The 5,622-nt window shown below is 34.8% G+C and overlaps 1 pseudogene; it reads right to left on the bottom strand.

Annotated features, from left to right (window-relative positions):
- Nucleotides 1–359: 359 nt before the first annotated feature.
- Nucleotides 360–3,799, bottom strand: LOC127696721 (UDP-glucuronosyltransferase 2B1-like; annotated as a pseudogene).
- Between the last annotated feature and the right edge of the window lie 1,823 nt (nt 3,800–5,622).

The raw sequence follows: 5,622 nt of genomic DNA on the forward strand, positions 1-5,622 counted from the left end.
ACTTAGGAAAATTGCTACTGTTTAGCAATAAGGTTTGTTTTCTTTTGTACATGAAAACTACAAAGACAAAAACAAAATACTTGCAAAACCTATATATAGAAATTCTACAAGGAAGTAGAAATGTTAAAAGGGAGATGTGTGCGGAACACGCATACATGAAGTTGTCTAATGCCAACTGAGTGTCATGTCATAGTCTTGCTTTGCTAAGTCTGGTGTTCTTGGCAATAGTTCTTGCAATTTTCTGTTTTTCTCTCTCTTCTTTTCATTCATAAATCTAACTCTGTACATTGGCCAGGTCATTTTAACTTTACAAGGATTCTGGGACATTACCTCTGATCTTTGTTGGATATTTCTTCAACCTATTTGTCTACCTATAAAAACAAATAAGTAACATTTATTACACTGTATATAACAGTTCTTCATCACTATAATATGTTCAAGTAGAATATAATTTCTCTTTAGTGAAGAAATTGATTATTTCTTTAGGTGTTCAACATGTCTCTAGCATTTACTGTATGTTCTTGAAGAGAATATAAATTCTCTTTTATTAGTTACCTAAACACCCTCAAATCACTGACCACATTCTAAAGTGATTTGACAAATTGTTTAACAGTAATGAGACCAAGAGATGTAAGGAAATAATGTATATGCCAATTGCCAGAGAGTTCTAATCCACTTTATATATGTCTTATGAAACCAAATATCTGGAAATAGTGGTGAAGAATTTTTCCATGAAAAATAAAAACAGTTTATCAAGGAAATCAATATAGGGATACCTTAGGCAGTGTTTTGTCTGGTTTGCAATGGAGTCCTCTAACAAAGTCAAATTAGGCAAGAGAGGGCGAGGAAATTCCACGCCCCAGAAGGTTTGGATGAGCCATATGTGTGCCTTCCCCATCATCTCAGTTAATGTGGGGGGTCTCCCTGTACTCCAAAACATGTAAAATACACAATGGTGAAAGGAGTTTGTCTGGAATATAGCATGTGATTTCAGGAAGTGAGTTGAGGTCATGTAGACAAGAAATTTAAAATGTTCCAACTATGATTCCTGATATTAATTGTGTGAAAATTACATTGTTTTCCAAAGTGATACCCATAAATTTGAAATATTTTGATTCATTCAAATAAGGTTGAAAATGCTTAGAATACCTTTCATGGATTACTTACTCTCTTTAATACATTTAGCAGCTATTCTCTTTATTTCTGATACTTGAAATTCACTGTGATAATCAGTAAGGCATGAATAATTTTCTTTAATCACTGCTGTGCTATGCTCATTACTGGAGACTTGTATTACTAACTTGTGTATGTCAAAGTTATAGCTGGATATTTCCTTGAGAGTTAACATTTAAACTCTGTCTCCTATTAATTTAGGTAATATTTCATTTAATGGAAAGGTTTTGTTAAATAAACTAATAAAAACTTGTGCATTTTGTAGCAAGTTTTAAGGCTTTCAGACATAAGTTTTATGGATCTGAGACATCTCAAATTCTAGAAAAATCAGCTGACTGTTTCTGGTTCTTGTGATACTATTTAATTGTGAAAAAAATCTTTTGTGATGCTCTTGATAAATATTTTAATTTATAAATGAGTATCTTTTATAAGGGAATGTGTTTTCAGTGCTGCAAAGACAGTTGTGGGAGTAAATTATAAGTCTCGAGAGTTCTCATTTATAGTCATTAAAGCATTCAATGAAACCTGGAGGGTTTTTTTTTTTTGTTGTTGTTTTTGTTTTTTTGTTTTTTGTTTTTTTTTTTGTTTGCTTTTTTTTTTTTTTTTTTACTGAGACAAACAGAGCAGATCAAATGATTACCAAGAGAAATTTTCCTTGTCTCCCTTTGCCTGTTTAGTAATTTCTGGAGTGTTTCAAATAGTTACTCTATAATATTTTGCCTTGTTTTGAATCTATTTGATTGTTTTCTATTTTTACTTTATCAACTCACCATTAAGAATCTCATTCTATGCCTTTATATTCACCTATCCACATTCACACTCAAAGAAACATCAAGTCAGGATTTCACAATAACAATGAAAGGCACAGTTTACCAAGAACATCACTGTAAAACTGACTCTAGAACTTCTCATTAAATGCTTGAAACCAAAAGTCAAAATACAACACCTGCAACATATTCTTCACCCTTTCCACAAATGTCATACGAATTCTGACAGAACCACAGGCATATAGGAAGGGGGGAGTAGAAGCCCCCCACTGTACTTTTTATATGTGTATCCAGGATAGAAGTGGAGACTGTACACTAAAGGTGTCTTAAGCAGTTCTGTTAGCAGCTCCCCACAGGGACCCATTCTGTGAGAATGACAACAAACTTAGATCCTTGGAGTTTTTTCATAAGACTCTTGTTCCAAACTACTGCTTTGCAGAGATTTTCAATGACATCTGAATATTCAGTGAAGACTTTTACAGTTTTGAATAAAATGTCCAAAATGACTGTTTTTGAAAATCAAATGACTATTTATCCATTCATTTTCCAACAATATTTTCAAGATCATATTAACTAAAAGGTACAGAGTAAATCTCCAAATTAACAGAAGATTCATTGCTTGGCTCAGTGAGGATAGAAGCAGTAGATATAAGAATGGTGACTTCATGACCTCACTGGACAAGTTCATCCAGAATTATCTTTATATTTGTTCAATGGTTGTATTCAGTGGGCCACACCAGCACTTTCCCACAGGCTCCATGTCTAAAGTAGTATTTGTGCTGTATCAAAGCAAAACTGAAGTCTGTTTCGTAGACATCTTGCTGAAAGGGAATGCTGTTGAAATCTGTCACTTTTCACTGACTTTTGTGCTTTTATCAAAGTTCTATCAATCCAGAATTAACACATAACTTTAGATCTATTTTTAAATAAATGAGTCTGATGATGTAATGTCTTGTGTAAATACACACATGGGACATGAACTCAAGGTTAACAAAGTTTATTTGCTTTTTGTTGTCCCTGATACTACTGAACCAGAACTGATTCCCTTCTTACATGCAAGGATTGCATATTGAATATAACAGAGTATGTAATGAGTCAGAGATAAAAAGCTTCTATTTCTTAAGTGTACTTAACATTACAGTAAAGTTCAAACAAGGATCTGGGTGAATCAGCATTTCTTAGACCTTGGTGTCTTTCAAAAATTTTTATATGTATAATTCATTATGTTATGTTAGTTTGTCCATGAAATTGCCATATTTCCTCCCATAAGGTGGAGGTGAACCTATAATGTTAAGGAAAGGTAGAAATCTTATACTACTTCTCTTCTACTATATCACACACAGTTACTTGTGACCTGGATATTCTTTAGTGGACATGTCTTCAAGTGTGTCCTTTCTAGGTTCCTTTTGTCATGAGAAAAATCATTATTAAAAGGAGTGTGGAGAGTATGGAAGTTCTTTTTGCTTAGAGTTGTATTACATAATGAAGGGCACTAAGGGCAGAGATTGAAGGGAGCAACTTGAGGTAGAAACTGAAGTAGAGGCCATAGATGAACAATACTGGTTTATCCTGGTGACTCTTAGTTTTCTCTCTTACATCCAGGACTACAATCCTATTGATGCCAACAGTCAGAGTGAGATGGGGTTTTCTACAGCACTTGGAAAAGAAGGAAATGATCTACAATCAGTTTTAAGCATTTTATGTGGTAAAGTTCGCTCCTCTAAGATGGCATTATTTTGTATCAAGTTAACTAAAAACTCATCAATATGAAATAACAGGAAACTCCAGTGACATACCTCTCCTAGGGTTTCAACATAATGGAGTCTTTTAGCAGATGTATCTGCTTGTAATGCTTCCATACTCTTGTAAGTAACTTCTCCCCCATGCTCTTGCAAACGACTCAATAAATTCCTTGGATCATGTCATACCTGAATGGAGCCATTAGTCTGCATTTCAGTTGCTGTTGTGTTCTCTCTTTCTCTCTGATTCTCTGTCTCCCTCTCTCTCTCTCTTTCTCTCTCTCCCTCTCTCCCTCCCTCCTTCTCTCCTTTTCTCCCTCTCTCCCTCCCTCCTTTCCCTTCTCTGTCTCTGTTTCTTTCTTTCTTTGTCAGTTCCTTTCCTGATTTTAATAGACAGCAGTTCTTATATTTCCAGGAAAAAAATCATCTTATGTAATTGTATCCCAAAGAGTGACAGATACAGATAAAATCAAAGGGGATTCTAGGATGGGCACTTTTATGACTGTTGTAGATTATGTAAATCCAACTGAGACTCAGCTGTTGGCTTGTAAATAACTTCCTTTTTGAAGGATAATATTTCAACATATACACACACATATAAACATGTGTGCACCTGTGCATGCACAAACACACACACACACACTTATACACACACACACAAAATGGGACAGTCACATCCTCTGTTGAACAAGTGCCAAACCTGGACACATGTGAAGTTGGGAAATGACTCCTGATACTCAGTGATCATGAATGTATACTGTATTTAGAGAACAGTGAAAAGTAAGAACTCTCTCTCCCTCCCTTCCATTCTCTCTTTCTCCTAATATTGCTGGTTTGATAAAGAACCTGAAGTAAGGGCATAACTGTTCAGGCAAATTTTTATAAATCCCATAGATCAGTGTTCTTTCATATGAATATTGGCAACACCAACCATTTATCATCACTGTTTAATAATTTTATGTATATGGCTCAGAGGTCCATTGTAGATTCTCAGAATTATATACACTGCACTTATACACACAGCATATCGTAATCTAGATAGAAGCCCTGTTCTTTTAGCCTTTCCATTGGACCCAGCTCTACCCTATCATGAATATGATTCATGTAAGTAGTCAGCTGGCTGGAGTGAAGACATAAGGATACATTTCTGTTTTTCACCTTTACTCAGACTATTGAAAGACTTTCCACAGTAACCTTCTTCAGGAAGAAGAAATGTTTGATCTCTGGGGATACCCAGAGGAGGAATTTGTTTCTGAGGAGGACCATATACAAGCTAGGGGAGGCTAACATTTCTAGAGCCTAGGAGCTAAGATAATGGTGGGTAAGGTCCCATGAAATGCCTGGAATGCTGAGCTATGCATATGTCTTGTAAGAATCTCAAAGATGGAGTTGGGAAGGGGTGAATGGTTCCTCTTTTTCTCTCTTTCTAAAGTGATTGCACTGAATATATTTTCATTCAGTATTTCAGTAGTAATTTGACTCTTTTTCCTGCACAGAGACCATGCCTTAGTCATCTTTATATAGAACAAACCAATACTTAGGGAATGGTTTTTGAATGAATCCATGAATTTAGTTCTCTAATCTTGATTATGGGTAGAATATAATTCTAAATGTAAAAACAGGTCTGTCATCCTCTAATACCATAGCTATTTGAGACAGAACTTGATAGTGTTATTCTAGAAATGGCAACATTGCTTCAAGGCATAGTGTGATTTGTAATATATGAGGACAGTGGGTTTTTTCATTTTTTTAAGAAAACTAGAATTTTCTACTCCAAGCTTTTGAACCTGATGGCTATATTATGTCAAAAACAGTTTAATGTCAACCAAGTAATATAAAAACCATTTTCTTTGACAGAGAAGATGGAGTATTTAAATGAACAATGATAAATAACCAAATGCATTAGGTCAGCTCATTCAATGTATATTTTGCATTCAACCTCT

Source organism: Apodemus sylvaticus, chromosome 11 (assembly GCF_947179515.1).
Source record: "Apodemus sylvaticus chromosome 11, mApoSyl1.1, whole genome shotgun sequence".
In the NCBI taxonomy this organism is placed as follows: domain Eukaryota; kingdom Metazoa; phylum Chordata; class Mammalia; order Rodentia; family Muridae; genus Apodemus; species Apodemus sylvaticus.